Source organism: Bos mutus, chromosome 27 (genome assembly GCF_027580195.1).
Source record: "Bos mutus isolate GX-2022 chromosome 27, NWIPB_WYAK_1.1, whole genome shotgun sequence".
NCBI classification, from domain to species: Eukaryota; Metazoa; Chordata; class Mammalia; order Artiodactyla; family Bovidae; genus Bos; species Bos mutus.
This window is the reverse complement of record NC_091643.1, coordinates 20,401,989-20,425,994: the sequence shown is the minus strand read 5'-3', so window position 1 is coordinate 20,425,994 and position 24,006 is coordinate 20,401,989. Positions and strand designations below refer to the sequence as shown.

General features: G+C 41.2%; 1 long non-coding RNA gene across 1 annotated transcript; it reads left to right on the top strand.

Moving 5' to 3' along the window:
• Positions 1-3,683: 3,683 nt before the first annotated feature.
• Positions 3,684-4,982, top strand: LOC138985945 (uncharacterized). Its single transcript, XR_011462873.1, has 3 exons — positions 3,684-3,768; positions 3,982-4,101; positions 4,705-4,982. It is a non-coding gene; the product is annotated as an uncharacterized lncRNA (long non-coding RNA).
• The last annotated feature ends 19,024 nt before the right edge of the window (positions 4,983-24,006 follow it).

Sequence of the window (24,006 nt, the reverse complement as noted above, 5' to 3'; positions counted from 1 at the left end):
ACAGGGCTTTGAAGGGGAAATTCTTCATGGGTGTCAGAAAAACTCATCGGGAGGGAAGAAAAAGAGTTATGACGGAATTTTAATTCAGGAAAGAAACGACATGAGATGGTTTTTTTCTTTGAAAATCGCTGACAACAGACCTTTGATGAAAGGGTGGAACTATCCAGGTGTAGAGAACAGGTGATAAAGTACTGAAGGGCGAGGTTAACCCTTTTGTCCAGAGAACGGAACCAGGCACTTGAGTCCCCATGACCATTTTTTTCTGGAAACATCAGTGTGAATTCAGCTATAGACTGTTTTTATTTTCCCTAAACAATTCATTGTTCTAAAGAGATAGAGAGAGAAACAGCTCTAAAGGTTCTTGGTTTCTTTAAGCTATTTTGAATAATGCAAAATGTTGCTTGGGACTGTCATTTGAAATGTACACAGAATTAGCTAGTGAAAAAGAGGAACTTGCTAAAGTTAAATGAACGTATAACCCGGATAGTCTGTCACCAGTGTGGATATGCCGTGTTAGTCTCCAGGAATTCTCTGGTATGAACTTTCATCGAATGTCCTGAGAGCAGGGCTTGGATCATCACTTAGTAAGCATGTTGCGGAAAGTCCCACACCCTGCCCTGACCTTCCTGTAGGTTTCTGTGGGTTCCTGTTCCCCTTATCACCCTTGCTGTCACCTTATTTCAGTCTGAGAGCATAACCCCACTGGAACGTTGCCTCTTTTTCATTTTTCCCCTTCCCCAAAACATCACTATCTAGGCTCCTGCAGGTAACAGGTAATATTGTGATTTATTATAAGAAATACAGGGACTTCCCTGGCAGTCCATTGGTTAAGATTTCACTTTCCAGTGCAAGGTTTGATCCCTGGTTAGGGACCTAAGATCCCACATGCCTCAGGTCAAAAAAAATGAAAATTTAAAACAGAAGCAATATTGTAACACATTCAATAAAGACTTGGAAAATGGTCCACATTAAAAAAAAAATCTTGCATTAATCGAAAACACAGGAGTTACAAATTTGTTTTTAAAAATGACATACATATTTTCATCCCAGTTTCTTGCTCAGCACTCCTAAAATGTTTGGAATTTTCTATGTGGTAAGAGTGATAAAGTTGTCTCTCGTTAGTCATAACAAGTCCCTTTCAACCCTGTGGACAAAAAAAAAAAAGTAACCAGTCAATCTAAGAAAGAAACAGAAAATTTTATTCACACCAAATAGAGGATTATAACCTAGCAAGGAGTCTTTCAGAAAGCTCTGAGGTCTGTTCCACCCATCAGAGGTTAAAATGTAGTTATGTAAGTTTTTGAGACAGAGGACTGAATGTTAAATGACATATTATGGACAGTTTACACAATCCATCTCTGAGCATACGATGTGAGTAGTGGGCCATGGGTCATTGTGGCCCCTTATAAGATTAAGAAGGAATGTTATCTCTTAAGGAGTTGTCTTGATGCTGGGAAAATATTGCTCTTTATGGTTGAGCAGGTATTTCTGCCGATGGAGAGGTTTGGTCCATGCATAATGTAGACACACAGTGCTCGGTAGAGGGAAGAGAGGAGGCCAAAGGGCAGAGAAAAATCATGTTTAAATTTTCCTTGACTTGCCTTTGAATATGAATTTTTATGTATCAGCCCCATCTGAGTTTATGGCAAAGAAGTTACTTTTGGGAAGACCCTAGGGCTGGGGGCTACTGGCCAGGAGAGCTCAGCACATGATTAGAGGGTTGGAACTTAGTCCATCCCCTGACCTCTGGTTCAGTCACCAATGGCCAATGCTTTAACCATGCCTTCATTATGAAGCCTCTGTAAACCCCCAAAGGATAGGGTTCCAACAGCTTCCGGGTAGGTGAACCCATGGCATTGCTAGGAAGGCAATGCGCCTGCCAGGAAGACAGAAGCTCTGTGCCCTTTCCCACACATCTGACCCCATGCATCCCTTCCATCTGGCTGATCCTGAATTACATCCTTTTATAAATAACCCAGAAATCTAGTAAGTAAACTGTTTTCTTGAGTTACAAGAGCCACTCTAGCAAATCAATTGAACCCAAGGAGAACGGGTTATGGGAACCTCTGGTTTACAGACAGTAGGTCAGAGCTACAGGTGACAACCTGGACTTGTGATTGGCATGGAATTGGCATCCCATCTGAGTGGGACAGCCTCGTGGGTCTGAGTCCCTAACCTGCCTGAGGTCTGACGTTCTCCCTGGATAGATGGTGTCGGACTGGAATTATATCGTAGGACCCCCAGCTGGTGTCACAGAATTGCTTCATGTGGGTGAACTACCACACATCTAGTCTCGGAAGTGCAGTGGTGCTGGAGTAGAGTTTTGAGAGTAAAGGATGCAGGTAGGGATGTGTCTTTCTTTTATATAGGCTTTTAAGGAAGATAGTGGCTAGTTTAGGGAGACAGCAGCACAGCTCAGGAAAGGCTACTACTTAAATTCGAATGCTGTACTAAAAGGTTTACCCAGGAAATAGGATGTCTGGAGCTTCCTTCAAAGTAACTGATGGAGGAGGATGTGGGCGTGGTGCTTCGTGTGAGTGGGCGTGGCACTTCGTGTGAGTGGGTGGGGCACTTTAGATTAAACAAGGCTAACTGTGAGTTAATTGTTAAAATTGGGTATGGTCCATGGAGGCTCATTATATTAGCCTGCCTACTTTTGTATATGCTTGACATTTTTCGTAACAAAGGATTTCTTTATGCTAGGTAGCCCTGATCTGTCCTGGAATCCCTCAGCCACCCCTGGCATGGGCATTTACTCCCTGGCCATCATTTTCTCTATGGCCATGCCTGCTGATGCATTTTCTTGGATAACCCTTCCCCTCTGTCTCCCACTTCTTCACCTCTCTTCCCTTCCATGACCAACTGAAACCCTGTCTTCCCCACCTAAGGGGAACTCTAAAATATGAATAATAATTATCCTATTCTGTGCAAAGCAAGCGGTTTAAATTTTTCTGTGCTGGGACCTCCCATCCACTGAAAGCACCTACTCTTTTGTAACAAAACATAGCCTTTCATATTGTTTTTCTGAGCAGAGGCTGTTCTAATCTCTTGAAGAATTCTGCCTTCCTCCTAGTCCATCTGGATCCTATCACCAGCTTAAAAAAAATAGTATTTTTATTATTATTATTTTGGCCACGCCATGCTACAGGGGAGATCTTAGTTCCCCAAACAGGGATAAAACCTGCACCCTCTGCAGTGGAAGCAGAGTCTTAACTACTGGACCAGCAGGGAAGTCCTTTGCTGCTGGCTTTTATAATCACTGTATTTCTCCCATCAGAACACTCAAATTTGTTTAACCTCAAAGTAAAAGTCATGAATGGTAAATATTTCCCATGATTCCAGCAGAGGGAATTTAGTCTCTGTGTAGAACTTCCATCAGGAGAGGTTCAGCTATGAGACTTGACTCTTGGTTTGTCTCTGGTTGAATGGGGCAGGAGAAGGGAAACTCCAGTAATCTAAAACTCCTATTTTCTCCGTAGTCATCTTCCTTTGAAATTCTTTAACTCATTTTACCAGAACTTCTGGCAAGTAACATGTTGACTCATGATATTTTGTCACTTCCTTCCTCTGGCTCACCGCCAGTGAGATGCTAATGGGTTGTCAAATGACCAATAGGCGAGACGGGACAAAAGCAACGTCCCTCTATAAAAACTCGCTTACCTGAACATTAACAATCAGAGACTTGATTACCTGAGCATTAACAATCAGACTGGCTGAGACAAACTGAGACAGAGTTAAGCTGGATGAAGAGATGGCTCCTCCCTTGCAGTATGAAATCATTCTTTCCCTATATGCTTTGGAGCTTGGGTTCTGCAGAGTCCATCTGTGTGGATGAAAGATGTAGGGTCAGGAATGACCTATACATCTCAGAGGTCTTTTCAGCCATGGTGGGAGAATATTGAAGGGAACTTGAGTGAGGGGAGGGCAGCTGAATATGGCTTTTAGGGAAATAGCTACTCTCTCTCTCTACTTCTCTTCAAGGGCCAGAGGTCAGGCTGACAGTCTGAACCTGTCAAGGAGGGGGAAGAATGCCATTCTAGGAAAATAAGGCAAGTTGACGGTGAACTACCCAGAGAGCTGTAATTATGGGACTCCTGTCTGGTAAGTCTGTGGGGGAAGTGAGGTGTGCCATGAGTTGGAGAAGGGTGGGGAGGATGGACTCTCCTAAATTTTACAAGCCATAGAACTAGAGTTGCTGGATAAATTATGGGATACCAATTAAATTTGAATTTCAGATGAACAACAAATGCATTTTTAGTATAAGCATGGCCCGAATATTGCATGGGACACCCATATACTAAAATAAAAATGATATTCACTATTTGTCAGAAACCCAAAAATAAAAATGCATTTTTATTTGCTTGAGATCTTGTGTAGTAGCCCAGTCATTTTGATCTCATTTTGCTCCATTGATGTAGCAAGTTGTCATGGTGTATTTGTCCAGTGAAGCAAGCATGATGATTATCCCTTAGTAGTGCCTCATCTTGGCCTACTTTCACTGGAAAAGTCACCTGTTTTTTCCCTTTGGGAATGTTGTGAAAACAATGATTGTGCGATGAAAATAACTCCCATCTGAAGGTCCTTCATTACGGTGTACAGGCTTCTTGGAAAGATCCTGCCTTTGAGGGTTCAGAAATCATTACTTAACTCTTTCTTTTGATGCCTTTTTAAATTTTATTTTTTATTATGAAAAATTCTAAACAGATGGTAAAGAAGAAAGAACAATAAACCTCCATGTTCACCCAGCCTCAACAGTCATCAACTCATAATCTACACTGCCTCATCTATAGCCCACATATTCTGTCCATCCCAGCCCTGCTAATTTGAAGTAAATTCTAGAGAGCTGAAGCTTTATTGCTTTATTTATACCTTTCTGTTCCTCACTGTGCCTTTTCTTTCCCAGGAATGGAATTGTATGGATAGCGCTTCCTCCAAATCTGCTAAACATTGCTCCATGTTTTCATAGTTCTATAGCTGTTAGCCTTCCCAATATCAAATTGCTAAATCTATTCTTTCTAGCCTCCCTTGCCCCATGGCCCATACATGGGACTTGAAAACCCCACCTGGCGTAAGACTTTGGCTGGGACTTGGGTTATGGAAGGATTCAGGAGGGGTGGTAGGTATGCATCATTGGGCTCACTCTGCAGTGTCACTCTGGGAGCTGATCTGAGAACAATTGCTCCAGCTTTTGCAAAGAGTCTGAATACTCTAATATACCTAAGTACATCCTTCCCTCATAAACTGGCTAGAGAGGATTACATTGACCTTAACTTGCTACCTTGACTGACGCAACTTTCCAAGAGGCAAGAGAGGAGAGGCACACAAAGCATTTAAGTCTCCTAGAAGAAAAATGTGATGGTTCCTGCGAGTTTAACAATGTACTGATCTCTTCAGGCTTTTGGGGCTGCCTAGAGCAGAGTTCCAAAGAATAGCAAGCAGAGATAAGAAAGCCTTCCTCAGCGATCAATGTAAACAAATAGAGGAAACAACACAATGGGAAAGACTAGAGATCTCTTCAAGAAAATTAGAAATACCAAGGAACATTTCATGCAAAGATGGGCTCGATAAAGGACAGAAATGGTATGGACCTAACAGAAGCACAAGATATTAAGAAGAGATGTCAAGAATACACAGAAGAACTGTACAAAAAAGATCTTCATGACCCAGATAATCACAATGGTGTGATCACTCACCTAGAGCCAAACATCTTGGAATGTGAAGTCAAGTGGGCCTTAGAAAGCATCACTATGAACAAAGCTAGTGGAGGTGATGGAATTCCAGTTGAGCTATTTCAAATCCTGGAAGACGATGCTGTGAAAGTGCTGCACTCAATATGCCAGCAAATCTGGAAAACTCAGCAGTGGCCACAGCACTGGAAAACGTCAATTTTCATTTCAATCCCAAAGAAAGGCAATGCCAAAGAAAGCTCAAACTACCGCACAATTGCACTCATCTCACACGCTAGTAAAGTAATGCTCAAAATTCTCCAAGCCAGGCTTCAGCAATACGTGAACCATGAACTTCCAGATGTTCAAGCTGGTTTTAGAAAAGGCAGAGGAACCAGAGATCAAATTGCCAACATCTGCTGGATCATGGAAAAAGCAAGAGAGTTCCAGAAAAACATCTATTTCTGCTTTATTGACTATGCCAAAGCCTTTGACTGTGTGGATCACAATAAACTGTGGAAAATTCTGGAAGAGATGGGAATACCAGACCACCTGACCTGCCTCTTGAGAAACCTGTATACAGGTCAGAAAGCAACAGTTAGAACTGGACATGGAACAACAGACTGGTTCCAAGTAGGAAAAGGAGTACGTCAAAGCTGTATATTGTCACCATGCTTATTTAACTTCTATGCAGAGTACATCATGAGAAACGCTGGACTGGAAGGAACACAAGCTGGAATCAAGATTGCTGGGAGAAATATCAATAACCTCAGACATGCAGATGACACCACCCTAATGGCAGAAAGTGAAGAGGAACTAAAAAGCCTCTTGATGAAAGTGAAAGTGGAGAGTGAAAAAGTTGGCTTAAAGCTCAACATTCAGAAAACGAAGATCATGGCATCTGGTCCCATCACTTCATGGGAAATAGATGGGGAAACAGTGGAAACAGTGTCAGACTTTATTTTGGGGGGCTCTAAAATCACTGCAGATGGTGATTGCAGCCATGAAATTAAAAGATGCTTACTCCTTGGAAGGAAAGTTATGACCAACCTAGATAGCATATTCAAAATCAGAGACATTACTTTTCCAAAAAAGGTCCGTCTAGTCAAGGCTATGGTTTTTCCAGTGGTCATGTATGGGTGTGAAAGTTGGACTGTGAAGAAAGCTGAGCACTGAAGAACTGATGCTTTTGAACTGTGGTGTTGGGGAAGACTCTTGAGAGTCCCTTGGACTGCTCCATTCTTAAGGAGATCAGTCCTGGGTGTCCTTTGGAAGGACTGATGCTAAAGCTGAAACTCCAACACTTTGGCCACCTCATGTGAAGAGTTGACTCATTGGAAAAGACCCTGATGCTGGGAAGGATTGGGGGCAGGAGGAGAAGGGGATGACAGAGGATGAGATGGCTGGATGGCATCACCGACTCGATGGACAAGAATTTGGGTGAACTCTGGGAGTTAGTGATGGACAGGGAGGCCTGGCGTGCTGGAATTCATGGGGTCACAAAGAGTTGGACACGACTGAGCGACTGAACTGAATTGAACTAAATTGAGAGCAGAGGTGCTTGGAGCTTGGCCCCCAAACAGCAGCAATACGATTACTTAAAGACTTGTGAATTCAAATGCTTGGGTCTACTCTCAAGACCTAGTGATTCCCTAGGAGAATGAGGAGTGGGTGTTGGTGGAATCCAGAAATCTGTGTTTTCACAAGCTCTAGATGATTTTAATCTGGGGTCAGCCAGGGCAGCATGTGGACCAAATCCCACTCACCACCTGTTTTCGTGAATAAAGTTTTATTGGAACACAGTCAGAATCACCTATGTATTGTCTCTACTTTTGTGCTACAATGACAGGCTTAAGGCCATATGGCCCATGAAGCTTAAAATACTTGTAACCTGACCCTTTACAGAGAAAATTTCCTGACCTATGATTTCGAATGATGCTAAATGTTGAGTCAATAAAAGTTAGAGGGAGTCCTCCCTGTCCTGGAAAGACCAGACATTGAGCTCACTTTCTTATAACCCTCAAACTTCTTATAAGCCACACATTTTCAAATACTAGGTTTCCAAGTAAGAAGGAAAGAGCCATATTTATACACTGCTAGTGTGGTAACTTTCCTGGGAAATGTGTTTATAGTATACATCAGAGGAGTTAAAACCAAAGCAATCTTTTTGACTCACCAGTTCCACTTTCAATAATTTATTCTAAGAAAATAAAACAGGATGTGCTCGATGACCAAGCAACAAGTACTGTATATCACAAAGAAAAATTGAAAGCAGCCTTAATGTCCTACATAATCAATGTGATTGAGTAATCTGTGGTGTATACATATTGCGGATACTAGGTGGTCATGTAAAATGAGGCTGTAAAACTATACTTGCTGATGTGGATACATACTTATAGTGTTGACAGAACAACTTCAAAGCATCATTTTTTTATTACCATTTTTTTTTCTGGAACATACTTATTGTTTTTAATACCTATCTATATACCTACAGTATAATCTATAAGGGCACATATAAAAATTCTCAAAATGGTGAATGCTGGATAGTAGGATTTTACATACTTTTTATGCCTTTCTTGTTTCATCTTTATTTAAAAATTTTCTTCACACATATTTGTGTGTGCATGTTAATGGCACAGAGGCACAAGGCATACACACACGCACACATCTCAGTTCAGAGAAGTAACACAACATTTAAATGGATATGTTTGGACACTGCCCTCTGTCCCAGTTGACATAAATGCCCTCACCATGCAGCCTGATGGGAGCAGCAGGTCCCATAAGTGTACACCTTGCTCTACTGTTGTAGAGCAGTAAAGGGGAAGACGCTGGAGGACTCATTGCACCTCCCTCATTTCCTGGCCCAGATGACCAAGCATCTTGGTGCGCCTGGGGCTGAGAGGTCTCTCAGGGTGTGAGACTTTCAGCAGTAAACTGCGGAAGTCCCAGGCAAGCTGGGGCAAGTTGGCCATCCTGTTTCTGTCTGACTGGAGAAGAGTGCCTGGTGCTCATGCAAGTACGCAGAGCGCATCTTCTGACTCACTCCATGGGATGCGGTCTCTTGATAGTTTATTTAAGAAACTGTTGCTGGAGCACTGGCTCTCCTGGCTGGGAGAGACTGTGAGCTCAGCAGGATGGGGCCAGGACTCAGAAGAGGCTTTCTTCCTTTCTTCCTTAGCTGTATTATGCAGTGTGCAGGATTTTACTCCCCTGGCCAGGGATCAAACCCCTGTCCCTTGCAGTGGCAGCATGGACTCTTAAACCACTATAATGCCAGGGAAGGCCCGGAAGAGGCTGTCTGACAGCACAAGAAAGCAGAACCCATTTCAGGAGACTCCTTCTCTTTTCTGACTGTATTAATCCACGCATGTGGTCTGTGCCTTGGGCCTCTGTGAGTAAAATGAAACCAAGTGTTATCTGAATAATTCAGGCCAGATTTCTCATTCAGTGACTTGGATGACTTTGAATTTCCCACTTCAGTCGTTATTAAAGATTGAACTAATGAATGTTGCTGAAGTTGCACTCATTGGATCCCATTAGCTCAATTGTGCCCATTCCATTAAAGCTGTCAACATCCTTTTTATGAAAGTGAAAGAGGAAAGGGATCAGGAATGGGGACTGGCAAACCCCTGCTGGTGTGGAAAGGAAACCTGACATGTGATGAAAATGGAAGTTGGAGTAACTGCCGGATGATCAGCCTTGACTACCTCTCTCTGTGTGTTTTCCACGCACACATTTGAAGGTGGTGGGTGAGATGTTGCAGAGCGGGCCCAGTGCCAGTTCTGCAGATGGACGCTGTGGGCTCATCTTGCTGCCTGTCATCTGTTATTGGAAAGGAGCACACTTTTTGCACCAGCTGAGTCAGGGTATGTCCTCCTGGGTAATTTCATGGACTCTCATCACTCACATTCACATCATCCCTTGTGGATCTTAGGGTACTGGGGTGCTCTGTCGGTGATGTGAGTGGCTGAGCACCTCCACAAAACAGACTGAACCCATTCCCTGACCAGGTTCTTGGGGGATTCACAGCATTCCTGCTGTCTTCTCCTCTGAAGTGCAAACCTACATTGTTTCCTGGCCCACAGGGTCAGCACGTGGAGTGGAACCCTTTCCTAACCGTATGCCATTTGGCAGGTTCCTTAATATCAGCACATCTCAGTTTCCTCAAATGTCTAATGCGAACTTCACCATTCCCACCCCATTCTCACTTTTTTCCTTGTCCTCCAAGTTTCCCTGACCGGTTGTTCCTTTGTTGCCTGAAAACCATAAGGAAGGAGAGTGAGATGGATCCAGGAGACTCAGAAGTGATTCTCATCTTCCAGCACTCACGTGGCCTCCAGCATGGAGCCTGGATCTTATTCCACAGAACTTCAGAGTCATTGGACAAAGGCTGAGGCAGGGGGTTGTAAAGCCTCTTCCGTGGACTGCTGGCGCTTTGCTGGCCCCCCAGGTGTTGTGACATTCACAGCGAGTATGTGTTTCCCTGTGAGAATGAAACTCAGGGGTCCCATTGGCTCTGGGTGGGGATGCTTGGTTCTACTTTAAGAGCCTAGGAAAGTTCTGATTTTTTTCTTCTTCTCTGAGTACTTATCTCAGTCTTCCTGAGAGCCCCCATCATTTATTGTTCTCCCCACCTCGTCTTCACTGGCAGCACAAAATGACAAGGTTCAGTGACTAAAGTAATCCCTTGGGTTTTTGTTGTTTATTTTACACCCCTAGGAAGAAGAAGGGGATTAGGCAGGAGAGGCCACTTAGCTTTGGGGTGAAGAAATAAGAGGTGTGGTGAGATGGGCTCAGGTGGATTTTGCTGGTGGGAATGCAAATAAGTTCCAGAGGAGGAGGACGTGAATATGAGCAGCAAGGCAGAGTCCCTGCAGTTACCCTGGAGAACGCCTCCTGACATGACTGATAGATGGAAAAGAGGGAGTGCTGCTTTCAGATGAAGGGTGACTGGCAGCAAGATGAGATCACAGCTTGCATTTTTTGTTTTTTTGAGTTGGCACATGTCTCACTCTGCATCACCTTTCCCATCTGTTCCACGTGTACGTGTGCAACACATAGACGTCCGTGTCCACTCAAGAGTGGGTAATAAAAATCGCAATTGCAAGCAAACCTAATCCAAGGACCCAAGATACTTGCTTGACCCAATTACTCAGGAACTCAACTGCTCCATCCTCCTTTTATTTAGAGAGAGAGAAAAGGTAGAAGGTGGAGTAATGAGAGGACATGTGAGGTGATCGCAGGTGTACTTTGCTGATGGGAGGGGCATACTGATACCGTATATTAGAAAGAAATGTGCACAAATATAAACACCTTTAAAAGTCCTCATTCATTGGTCCAATAATGCTAGTTCTAGGAATCCAGCCAGAGGAACTATCCCATTGGTGATATAGAGTGGTATGTTAAGGATACTCACTGTAGCTTTATGTAGTATAGTAAAATATTGAGAAAATACAGACATGATCAAGGATGGGAAATATCAAAACACATTCAAGTACTTCTATATGATGGAATCAGACTGCCAGTGAAGGTGATGCTTTAGATGTATTTGTTTTCTAAGTTGAAAAGTAAGTGCTCTGTGACAACCTAGAGGGGTGGCATGGGATGGAAGGTGGGAGGGAGGTTCAAGAGGGAGGGACTTATGTGTTCCCATGGCTGATTCATATTGATATATGGCAGAAACCAACATAATATTGTAAAACAATTATCCTGCAGTTAAAAATAAATTTAAAAAGAAACACAAGTAATACATGCATATTGTTTAAAGGTTTAAATAGTGCAAAAGAGCTGAAATAAGAAGGAGGTCTCTCAACTCATTGGAGAAGAAAATGGCAACCCATTCTAGTATTCTTGCCTGGGAAATCCCATGGCCTACAGTTCATGGGGCCACAAAGACTGGGACACAACTGAGTGACTGAGCTTGAATGCTTTCATCTCAGACTCATCCTCTGCAGATCAGTTATAGATTGTGCTTTAGGAAAGAAAGGGGTGAAATAAGAAAATGATTCCAGAGAGAACAAGAAGGTGGAGGAGTAGGTTGTTGTGGAGGACATCTCTCTCCACAGATACATCAGCAATACACCTTCAGACACAGAAGTGCATGCAGAACACCAGCTGAGAGCGGACAGGAGTGCCTGACCTGCAGAAAAGAACATGTAGACCCACGCAAAACTCGGTAGGGTGAAGGAGCTAGGGGGCAAAACAGCAGTGTGAGTGGGACTGGATCTGCCCTCGGCGGGCGGGGGAGCTGAAGCAGGGCTCCAGTCCCCACATCAGGGCAATTGTCTGAGTCAGAGGAGAAACATTTAAGGCTGAGAGTGAAATAGCTCATCTGTGGCAGCTTAAATGGAATGAGAATCTGACAGCCCTTGCCGCAGCCATACATACCCCAGACGATGCAGTGGCTGGGACCTGGAGTTTAGGGATTGTGAAGCAGTCCCTGGGTGAGGGCTGCTGCTGACTGCGGAGGGAAGAATTGAGGGGATGTGAAAGAGGAGATTGTGGTGGGAAATGCCTGTGAAGGAAAGCCAGGCAGCCATGGAAGCAAGGCGATACTGCTGAGTCACGCATAGGGAGTGGGTCCATCACCATAGCCTCTCTCCCCCTACATGCCAGCATTGGCAGCACAACAATAGAAAGGCTGGCCCAGCAAAGGCCTGGCGCACTGTCTACAGAGTTGGACCCCAGCCGGGGGCCCCTCTATGTGCCTGATGCACCGAACAACAGAGAAGGACCCCAGGCAAGGAAGCCTGCTAAGTGCCTGAACAGACAGAGCTATGGAGAAAGACTGGCCAAAGAGGCCTTCTGATCGCCAGCTACAAGAGGCTCAAAAAAAGATTCTAATAGGGCCATAACTCCTGCGGTGGAGGCAGTCCGTGTCCCTGCATACTTGGCACTGCCAGGGTCCCTGCAAGCCAAGTGCTGCACCACCTTCACGCTCAACTCTCACTGGGGCAGAGCTGCCACAGGCAAAAAAAAAAAAATGTCTTGCGCCTCTTCACGCAGGGTTGCTTTGGCAGTGTCTGACTCTTTGCGACCCTGTGGACTGTGACCTGCTAGGCTTCTCTGTCTTCTCCAGGTGAGAATACTGGAGCGTATTGGCCAATACTGGTTGTCATACCCTTCTAGAGCATATTTCCTGCTGCCCTAGCCCTGCCAACTCCCCTGAGTACCTGGTGCTGCTAGAACCCCTGCCACCCAAGCAGCTGCACCACCTCCACACCTGGCCCTCACTGGGGCAAATCCAAGTCCTCCAGGGCAGCCTCAGGAGCAAACCCCAGTGGATGACCGATATGCAGAGGTGGAAATAAAACCACAGTTGAAACCCAGGGGCAGTGTGACTAAGGAAGAAGACCCAAAACCCTCCCACCAGCTGTACAAGCTGCAGATTAAATCCACACAATCAACTAGGCAGACTCTGTGTCTATGGAATATATAAAAGGACAGTGAGAGCTCCCACAAAAGAAAACGCACTAGCTCTGATAGCTGTGGACATTGGAGGCAAGAACACGAAGGAGTAGGAGCAGATTAGAATCTGAGCTGCCCCCAAAGCAAGTCCAGAGACCAGCACAATGTTGGAGGGCATCCTAGGGAGCTGAAGTGAACTGTGACTCCCAGTGAGGGAAAGGACTCTGAAAGCAGTGACTCAAGAAAAACATTTGTTATTCTTATGTTTTGACTTGTTCTGTAGATTCTTTTGGAATTTTTTTTTTCCTTTTTTCTCCCTGTTCTGTTGTAGTTGTCAATTTTATTGGCACTATGAGTCTAATTAAGCTTTTGAGCTCTTTGTTCTTTTTTTTCCTCAGTCACATTTTTTACTATTGTTATAAACCTCTACCTCTATGTTGGGCTTTTGCAGTTCTGGGGAGTTTTTTAAATTTGTTTTTAAATTTTTATAAACCTATTATTATTTTTTATACACTTATTCCTTTATTTGCTTTTCCTACTGTTCTTTTCCCCCTTGCAGTTAATCTTTAATATATATATATATATAAATCTTCTTTATCTACCTCTATTTAACTTTGCATAGCTATTCTTTCTTTTCTTTCTTTCCTTTTGTCTCAACATATTTGTTAGTTTTATTTTCATTGCTTTATTCCCCAATTGGCACCTTGCTTTAGTTTTGTTTTCCAATTTGTGCTTTAGTTAGTATTGTTCTGGTAGACATCATTTTTGGTTTCCTGTGTTCGCTGGGTCAATCTATTGTACTTTATTTTTGTTGGACTGTTTTGATTTTGCTTATGGGTGTACATTCAATCACACTTCTTATTGTTGTTATAAACCATGCTGTCTCGGCACTGGGCCTTTGCAGTTCTGTGGAATTTTCCTTTTTATTCTTTTCTGTTTCTTCTTCCTTTTTTTTTCATAATTTTAACTTTTAATTTTTTTAAACCTATTATATTTTTTCTATATTTATTCCTTTGTTTGCCTTTCCTACTGCTTTTTTGCCCTTGCAGTTAATCTTTAATGTATATAAATCTTCTTTATCCACTTCTATTTAACTTTGCATATCTATTTTTTTTTCTTTCCTCTCAACATATTTGTTAGTTTTGTTTTCATTACTTTATTCCCTACTTGGCACACTTCTTTAGTTTTGTTTTCCAGTTTGTGCTTTAGTTAGTTTTGTTCTTAACAGGTAAATATAATTTTTTCTTTCCTTTGTTCTCTGGATCAATCAATTGTACTTTATTTCTGTTGGACTGTTTTAACTTTGCTCATGTGTGTATATGTATATGTGTATATTCTATTATTTTAATTATTATTTGCCTGATTTTGTAACTGTCATTTGTCTGGGGTTCATCTTTGGTTTCTTGTTTTTGGATGTTTGTTTTAATCTCACTTAATGCCATAACAAACTATTTGTGGAATCTTCGTTTCTGACCATACATCAAGCCCTGAGCCTTGGAGTGTCATCTGCATATCTGAGGTTATTGATGTTTCTCCCGGCAATCTTTATTCCAGCTTGTGCTTCTTCCAGTCCAGCGTTTCTCATGATGTACTCTGCATAGAAGTTAAATAAGCAGGGTGACAATATACAGCTTTGACGTACTCCTTTTCCTACTTGGAACCAGTCTGTTGTTCCATGTCCAGTTCTAACTATTGCTTTCTGACCTGCATACAGGTTTCTCAAGAGGCAGGTCAGGTGGTCTGGTATTCCCATCTCTTTCAGAATTTTCCACAGTTTATTGTGATCCACACAGTCAAAGGCTTTGGCATAGTCAATAAAGCAGAAATGAATGTTTTTCTGGAACTCTCTTGCTTTTTCCATGATCCAGCAGATGTTGGCAATTTGATCTCTGGTTCCTCTGCCTTTTCTAAAACCAGCTTGAACAATATGGTTCATAGTTCATGTATTATTGAAGCCTGGTTTGGAGAATCTTGAGCATTACTTTGCTAGTGTGTGAGATGAGTGCAATTGTGCGGTAGTTTGAGCATTCTTTGGCATTGCCTTTCTTAGGGATATATATCAATAATTACTTTAAATGTAAATGGATTAAATGCTCCGACCAAAAGACACAAACTGGCTGAATAGATACAAAAACAAGACCCATATGTATGCTGTCTACAAGAAACCCACTTCAGACCTTAAGACAGATAGAGACTGAAAGTGAGAGGATGGAAAAATATATTCCGTGCAAATGGAAAGCAAAAGAAAGGTGGAGTAGCAATCCTCATATCAGACAAAATAGACCTTAAATAAAGAAGATTACAAGAGATAAGGAAGGACACTACATAATAATCAAGGATCAATCTAAGCGGAAGACATAATGATTGTAAATAACTATGCACCCAACATAGGAGCACCTCAATACATAAGACAAACACTAACAGATATAAAAGGAGAAATTGACAGTAACACAATAATGGTAGGAGACTTTAACACCCCACTCACACCAATGGAGAGATAATCAAAACAGAAAATTAAAAAGGAAACACAAGTCTGAAATGATACATTAGACGAGATGGATCTCATTGATATCTTCAGGACATTGCATCCAAATGCAAAATACACCTTCTTTTCAAGTGCACATGGAAATGCTCCAGGATAGATCACATCTTGGGTCACAAGTCAAACCTCAGTAAATTTAAGAAAACTGAAATCATATCACGCCTCTTCAACCACAACGCTATGAAATTAGATATCAATTACAAGAAAAAAACTGTAAGAAACACAAACACATCAAGATTAAACAACACATTTCTAAATAACCAGTAGGTTACTGAAGAAATCAAAAGGGGAATAAAAAAATTTGCTAGAAACAAATGACTATGAGAACACGACAACTCAAAACCTATGAGTGAGTGAGTGAGTGAAACTTGCTCAGTTGTGCCTGACTCTTTGCGACCCTATGGACTATACAGTCCATGGAATTCTCCATGCCAGAATACTTGAGTGGGTAGCCTTTCCCTTCTCCAAGGGATCTTCCCAACCCAGGGATCGAACCCAGGTCTCCCACATTGAAGGCAGACTCTTTACCAGCTGAGCCACAAGGGAAGCCATCAAAACCAAGGGTTTTTTCAATTTCTTTATGATTTTTATGATTTCTTTCCTACTAATTTTGGTTTTTTTTTTCTTCTTCTTTTTCCAGTTGGTTTAGGTGTAAATTTAGGTTGTCTATTCGATGTTTTTCTTGTTTCTTGAGGTAGGATTGTATTGCTATAAACTTCCCTCTTTAGAACTTTGGCTGCATAAAGATCGAAGCAGAAATAAATGGGGGAAAAAATGAAAGAAACAATAGTAAAGATTAACAAAACTAAAAGTTGGTTATTTGAGAAGATAAACAAAATTGACAAACCCTTAGCCAGACTCATCGAGAAAAAAAGAGAGAAGAATCAAATCAACAAAATTAGAAAGAAAAAGAGTTTACAACAGACAATGCAGAAATACAAAGGATTATAGGAGTACTCTTGCCTGGAAAATCCATGGACAGAGTAGCCTGGTAGGCTGCAGTCCACGGGGTCGCTAAGAGTCGGATGCGACTGAGCGACTTCACTTTCACTTTTCTCTTTCATGCATTGGAGAAGGAAATGGCAACCCACTCCAGTATTCTTGCCTGGTGAATCCCAGGGACAGCAGAGCCTAGTGGGCTGCCGTCTATGGGGTTGCACAGAGTCAGACACGACTGAAGTGACTTAGCTTAGCTTATAGGAGACTATTACAAACAACTATATGGCAATAAAATAAATAACCTGGAAGAAATGGACAGATTCTTAGAAAAGTTTAATCTTCCAAGACTGAACCAGGAAGAAACAGAAATTATGAACAACCCAATCACAAGCAATGAAGTTGAAGCTGTGATAAAAAAATCTCCCAAAAAACCAAAAACCCAGGACCAGATGGCTTCACAGGAGAATTCTAGCAAACATTTAGAGAAGAGCTAATGCCTATCCTTCTAAAACTCTTTCAAAAAATTACAGATGAAGGAACACTTCTAAATTCATTCTACGAGGCCACCATCACCCTGATACAAAACCAGACAAAGACAACACAAAAAAAGAAAACTACAGGCCAATATCACTGATGAACATAGATGCAAAAATCCTCAACAAAATTTTAGCAAACAGAATTCAGCAACACTTCAAAAAGCTCATACACCATGATCAAGTTGGCTTTATTTCAGGAATGCAAGGATTCTTCAATATATGCAAATCAATCAATGTGATACACCATATTAACAAATCAAAAGATAAAAACCATATGATCATCTCTGTAGATGCAGAAAAAGCCTTTGACAAAATTCAACACCTATTTATGATTAAAACTCTTCAAAAAATGGGCATAGAAGGAATCTACCTCAATATAGTAAAGGCCATATATGATAAACCTACAGCAAACATTATTCTCAATGGTGAAAAACTGAAAGCATTTCCCCCGAAGATCAGGAACAAAACCAGAATGTCCACTTTCACCACTATTGTCCAACATAGTTCTGGAAGTCCTAGCTACAGCAATCACAGAAGAAAAAGAAATAAAAGGAATCCGGATCAAAAAAAGAAGAAGTAAAGCTCTCATTGTTTTCAGATGACATGATACTGTACATAGAAAACCCTAAAGATAGTATCAGAAAATTACTAGAGCTAATCAGTGAATTTAGCAAAGTTTCAGGATACAAAATCAATACACAGAAATCACTTGCATTTCTATATACTAACAATGAAAAACCAGAAAGAGCAATTAAAGAATCAATCCCATTCACCATTGCAACAAAAAGAATTAAATATCTAGAAATAAACTTACCTAAGGAGATGAAAGAACTGTACACAGAAAATTATAAGACACTAATGAAAGAAATCAAAGATGACGTAAACAGATGGAGAGATATTCCATGCTCCTGGGTAGGAAGAATCAATATTGTGAAAATGACTATACTACAAAATGCAATCTACAGATTCAATGTGATCCCTATCAAATTACCAATGGCATTTTTCAGAACTATAACAAAAAATATTTCAAAATTCATTTGGAAACACAAAAGACCCCAAATAACCTTGGCAGTCTTGAGAAAGAAGAATGGAGCTAGAGGAATCAAGCTTCCTGACTTCAGATTATACTACAAAGCTATAGTCATCAAGACAGTATGGTACTGGCACAAAAACAGAAATATAGACCAATGGAACAAGATAGAAAGCTCAGAAATAAACCCATACACCTACAGGTACCTTATTTTTGACAAAGGAGGCAAGAATATACAATGGGGCAAAGACAGACTCTTCAGTAAATGGTGCTGGGAAAACTGGACAGCTACGTGTAAAAGAATGAAATCAGAACACTTCCTAACACCATACACAAAGATAAACTCAAAATGGATTAAAGACCTAACTATAAGACCAGAAACTATAAAACTCTTAGAGGAAAACATAGGCAGAACACGCAACGATATAAATCAAAGCAAGATCCCCTATTACCCACCTTCTAGAGTAATGGAAATAAAAACAAAAGTAAACAAGTGGGACCTGATTAAACTTAAAAGCTTTTGCACAGCAAAGGAAACTATAAGCAAAGTGAAAATAAAACCCTCAGAATGGGAGAAAATAATAGCAAATGAAACAACTGACAAAGGATTAATCTCCAAAATATACAAGCAGCTCATGCAACTCAATACCAGAAAAACAAACAACCCAATCAAAAAGTGGGAAAAAGACCTAAACAGACATTTCTCCAAAGAAGGCATACATATGCTAACAAACACATGAAAAGATGTTCAATATCACTCATTATTAGACAAATGCAAATCAAAACTACAATGAGCTATCACCTCAGACCAGTCAGAATGGCCCTCATCAGAAAGTCTACAAACAATAAATTCTGGAAAGGGTGTGGAGAACAGGGAACACTCTTGCACTTTTGGTGAGAATGTAAATTGATACAATCACTATGGAAGACAGTATGGAGATTCCTTAAAAAACTAGGAATAAAACCACCATATGACCCAGCAATCCTACTCCTAGGCATATACCCTGAGGAAACCAAAATTGAAAGAGACACATGTATCCCATTGTTCATTGCAGTGCTATTTACAATAGCTAGAATATGGAAGCAACCTAGATGTCCATTGACAGATGAATGGATAAAGTTGTGGTACATATACACAATGGAATGTTACTCTGTCATAAAAAGGAACACATTTGAGTCAGTTCTAATGAGGTGGATGAATCTAGAGCCTATTACACAGAGTGAAGTGAGTCAGAAAGAGAAAGATAAATATCATATTCTAATGCACAAATACAGAATCTAGAAAAATGGTACTGAATAATTTATTTACAGGGCAGCAATGGAGAAACAGACATAGAGAACAGACTTATGGACATGGGGAGAGGGGAGGAGAGGGTGAGATGTATGGAAAGAGTAACATGGAAACTTAAATTACCATATGTAAAATAGATAGCCAACAGGAATTTTCTGTATGGCTCAGGAAACTCAAACGGGGCTCTGTATCAATCTAGAGGGGTGGGATGGGGAGGAAGATGGGAGGGAGGTTCAAAAGGGAGGGGATATATGTATACCTATGGCTGAATCATGTTGAGGTTTGACAGAAAACAACAAAATCCTGTAAAGCAATTATCCTTCACTAAAAAATAAATTAAAAAAAAAAAAGGAAAATGATTCCAAAGCAACAATGAGTGGAAGAAAGACACAGATAAGAAAACTAACTTTTCAGTATAATTGCAGTTTGAGAGGAATGAGGTAAGGGTAACATAGAAAGGAAATATTCCAAACTCTTTCTGGGTGATGAAATTAAGAGTAATTTTTATTTTGTGTTTTCTAATTTTTTTTAATAATGTGTCCTATTGCTTTCTTATACTCTGTAATTATGAAGCTAAAAATTGCATTCAAGCTCGAATTCAACAAAGAGCACAAACGGTCTTCTTAAAATAATAAATTTTTTTTAAAGCAAGGGTTTTTATATTTACATGTGTGTGTGTGTGTGTGTGTGTGTGTGTGTGCACGCGCTCAGTTGTGTCTGACTCTTTGTGACCCCATGGATGTAGCCCACCTGGCTCCTCTGTCCATGGGATTTTCCAGGCAAGAATACTGGAGTGGGTTGCCATTTCCTACTCCAGGGAGTCTTCCTGTCTCCTGAATCTCCTGCATTGGCCGGTGGATTCTTTACCACTGCGCCACCTGGGAAGCCCATGATATTTACAGATATGTTCCCCTATTCCTGTCATGTGTAAGTTTAAAACAACACTGTAGGCCAATATGCTTTTGTTCTAGAAAACACAGAAAATCTATCTCTTCCCCAGCCCTTCTCCATCATTCCTCCAAATCAACACACACTAGAAAATTCTTGTTATTATTTGCTGGTCTTGTACTCAAGTAAAAAACTTCCTCTTATTTTGCATGTGAGTGCCAAATGCTGCAGTATGAACTTTGCCTTTCTATAAATGAATCCATCAGGGAAAACAAATTTGACACTGGTTCTTAGGTCAAGGTCTAATGTTATGAGATTTTTCAAAATAATCCCAGGGGAAAATATTTGTCTGGTTTGTATATGACAGCACTTAGGAACAAACTCTCCAAGTTCCCCAAAATGATAAACGTACATTTGACAGTCCAGTGCAACAGTATTTCAGAATACACACACACACATTTTAAAGAGACAGACGTTTCTGGATATTCCTAAAAAGACCTAGTAACAAAAGTGTTCATTTCTGATGTTGGAAAGAGTTTTTCGCACTTATATTGGAATGTGTGTATGTGTTTTCACCATGAGATTCCCATGGTCTTGTGAGAACCCTTATGGGAGAGGAGTTGGAAGGGCATTGACTTCTCATTCTCTTTAGAATCTTCTTGTCTACACCAGTTGTCAGGTTCACTTGAGTCTGGGCTACAACAAACAAATATCCTATTTATATCCACAGACTGGTTAATTGGTCAAATAGATACTGATGTTAGTTACTCCAGTTTCCTCTTGCCATGGACAAACAGATAGGAGGCTCAACTGAAGATCACGTGGCATCAAATGAACAATGTTTCTCCCTTCAGTCCTTCACACACTTACCACTTTATTTGGATAAACATGAAGGTTGTAAGTGGATAGTGCCAGCAACCTTGAGGAAGCAGGGCTATGGGCAGTGATCTAGAATTAGTTCAAAGTTTTACTTCCTCCTAATTTGAATTCTTGATTCCTGGTGAGATATATAATATATATTTATAGACGTACTTTGTATTCAATTGCTAGGGCCACTGTAACAAAAATAGCACAGCCTGGGTGGCTTAAATGCACAGTAATGCTGTAGGAAGACTTCAAGAAAAACTCCATCACCCAATCAGGGTCCAGGGCAGGCCAAACTGGCCTTCACTATGCTTATCTCCCTTCAAAAAATATTATACATACACACATGTATGCACACATCAGTCTCTGTTATACGTTGAATTGTGTCCCCTAAAAATCATATGTTGAAGTCCTAGCCTCTAGTACCTTAGGATGTGGATAGAATAGGGTTGTTCAGATGGAATTAGTTAAGATGAGCTCATCCTGGAGTAGAGTGAGCCCTTAATCCGGTATGACTGGTGTTCTCATAAAAAGGAGGTATTTGGAGACAGGCACACAGAGATAAAACATTATGTGAATATGAAGGAAGAGATTACGGTAATGAATCTACAAGCCAAAGAATGTAAAAAAAAAAAGAAAAGCCAGCAAATCACCAGAAGCTGGAGAGAAGCATGGAACAGTCCCCAGCCCCCATCACAACATAGAAGGAACCAAGCCTGCTGATACGTTGAACTTGGTGTGCACTACATACGTTTGTGGCATAGCTGTGCAAACATACATTTGTGGCATTGCCTTTCAAATTTGATGTCTCATGTATTTCTATGTTTTTTGGCAATAATTATAGCCACATATGCACGCAACTAGCACATGGGCCAGTTAAAAAGCTTACGAGATGTTGTTTATGATTTCACAGAATTTCTCCCGTTTTTCACAGTTGGTAGTGTCATTTACTTCTTCATTTTGGTTTAGAAGTTTTATTTATTCCACACGAGTTTAGTTTCAACTTGGGCGATCATGTATCGTCAGAGCAGGTGCTCATGCTCTGGGTCAGGTAAATGATAGAGATGGCTCATCTAGAACTTAAAACTTTCTACAGCCTTGTGGTGACTGGGAAAAACCTTTTATGGCTTTTCTGGTTGGCCTCCTCACAGCAAGGCGCCCATGGGTAACAACGGAAATGCTGTGATAATATCCTGCTAGTTCTGATGAGGCCCGATCTCATCTGTTCTTTGAAGTCCTTCATGGAGAAGCTGATGGGTGCAGAGTAGCTGTTACATGTTTCCTGGTACCAGTCCTTCAGAGAACAAATCTAGATTAACTTCTTACCAGGGGTCAGGAAAGCATCACGTCTGTTCAAGAGAGCAAAATACACATCTAAGGAAACAGAACATAAGTCCTCAAGTATTCTAGACAGCCGAATCCACCAGAAAACAGTGGATGAGTGTAGGATTACAAATAGCGCTCTGTGTGCTCAGTCACTCAGTCATGTCCGACTCTTTGTGACCCCATGGCCTATAACACACGTGGCTCCTCTGTCCATGAGATTCTCCAGGCAAGAATACTGGAGTGGGATGCCACGCCGTCCTCCAGCAAATCTTCCCCATCCGGGGATCAAACTCGTGTCTCTTACATTTCCGGCATTGGCAGGCGGGCTTTTTACCACTGAGCCATCTGTGAAGCCCCCGGGTACAGATATGAGAATACCAAGTGAGAAGGCACAGCACCCATATAATAAGAGACTTCACAAATATTTTTTCAAAAAGAGAGGTAGTTCTGATTTTTAAGAGAGAGTGTTAATGCACTTTAAATGTTACTTATTATTCAAATACAGAAAAAAAAAAAAACCTTCAAAGAACTTAGGTACCCCACACACCTATCTGCTAGCTTCAACAGTTATTAATAATTATTATAAATTAATTGTTTAATAATCACCATCACAATAGCAGTCATTAGCGATCTAAAAGTTTTGCTGAAGAATTTTACAAATAGCAAACAAAGCATTGAGGAAAATGGAAAAATTAACTGAGATAATAAGCTCCAATTCCAGCAACAATAGCCTGTTACATTATGGACACTGAGGGTCACTGTAGACTCTTTTGTAAGGAATCCAGGCGTCTGGCAGAGTCTCCAACAGCGGGGGATCTCACCCTCCCTTGGGCAACAACCCAGAGCCCTCTCTGCAGGACTTAAGACTTGATAGTTTGCCTAGCAATTTCTCCCCCTGCAGTTCCTGTATGTACCGCATCTCTTAGACTTCTGTCTGTGAACCTCTTTGATGAGGCAAAACCCCTTCAACCATCTACCCTACCTGGTAGCTCTGACCACAAGGGGAACTTGCCTTTGCTCATTCTTTCTGTCCGGTGTTTTGACAGACGATGCCTTTCCAGCAACCCAACTGCTCAGAATAAAGACCACATCTTCTTTTCTCCTCTCTCTTTGTGCTTGGCAGGAACAGAAATGTGTTTCTCATTATTTGGTCTGTTTTACAATGTACGTTCCTGCTGGGGTTCATTGCTGTGGGGATTACTAGGTATTTCATCTCATACAAGACTGGCCCTTCCTTAATGTTTAACAGCAGCAGTCCGTTCTGAGACAGGAAATCCTGAAGTGCTTTGCTGAATTTAAAGACTCAACCAAACATTAAGGTTCAGAAGATTTTTCCTGTTTTTTTGTTTTTAAGGTGTTATTTCCTTCTGGCTGGTGTGTATATGCATTATGAGGGTGTTGGGCAGGGTAGGAGGGTATTTGAAAAGGGGAGGTGAGTGGTAGGAAGAACCCAGAGATAATTTGAAGGTTAAAAGCCATTATGGCATAATGGAAAGAAGACAGGCCCTAGAGCTAGA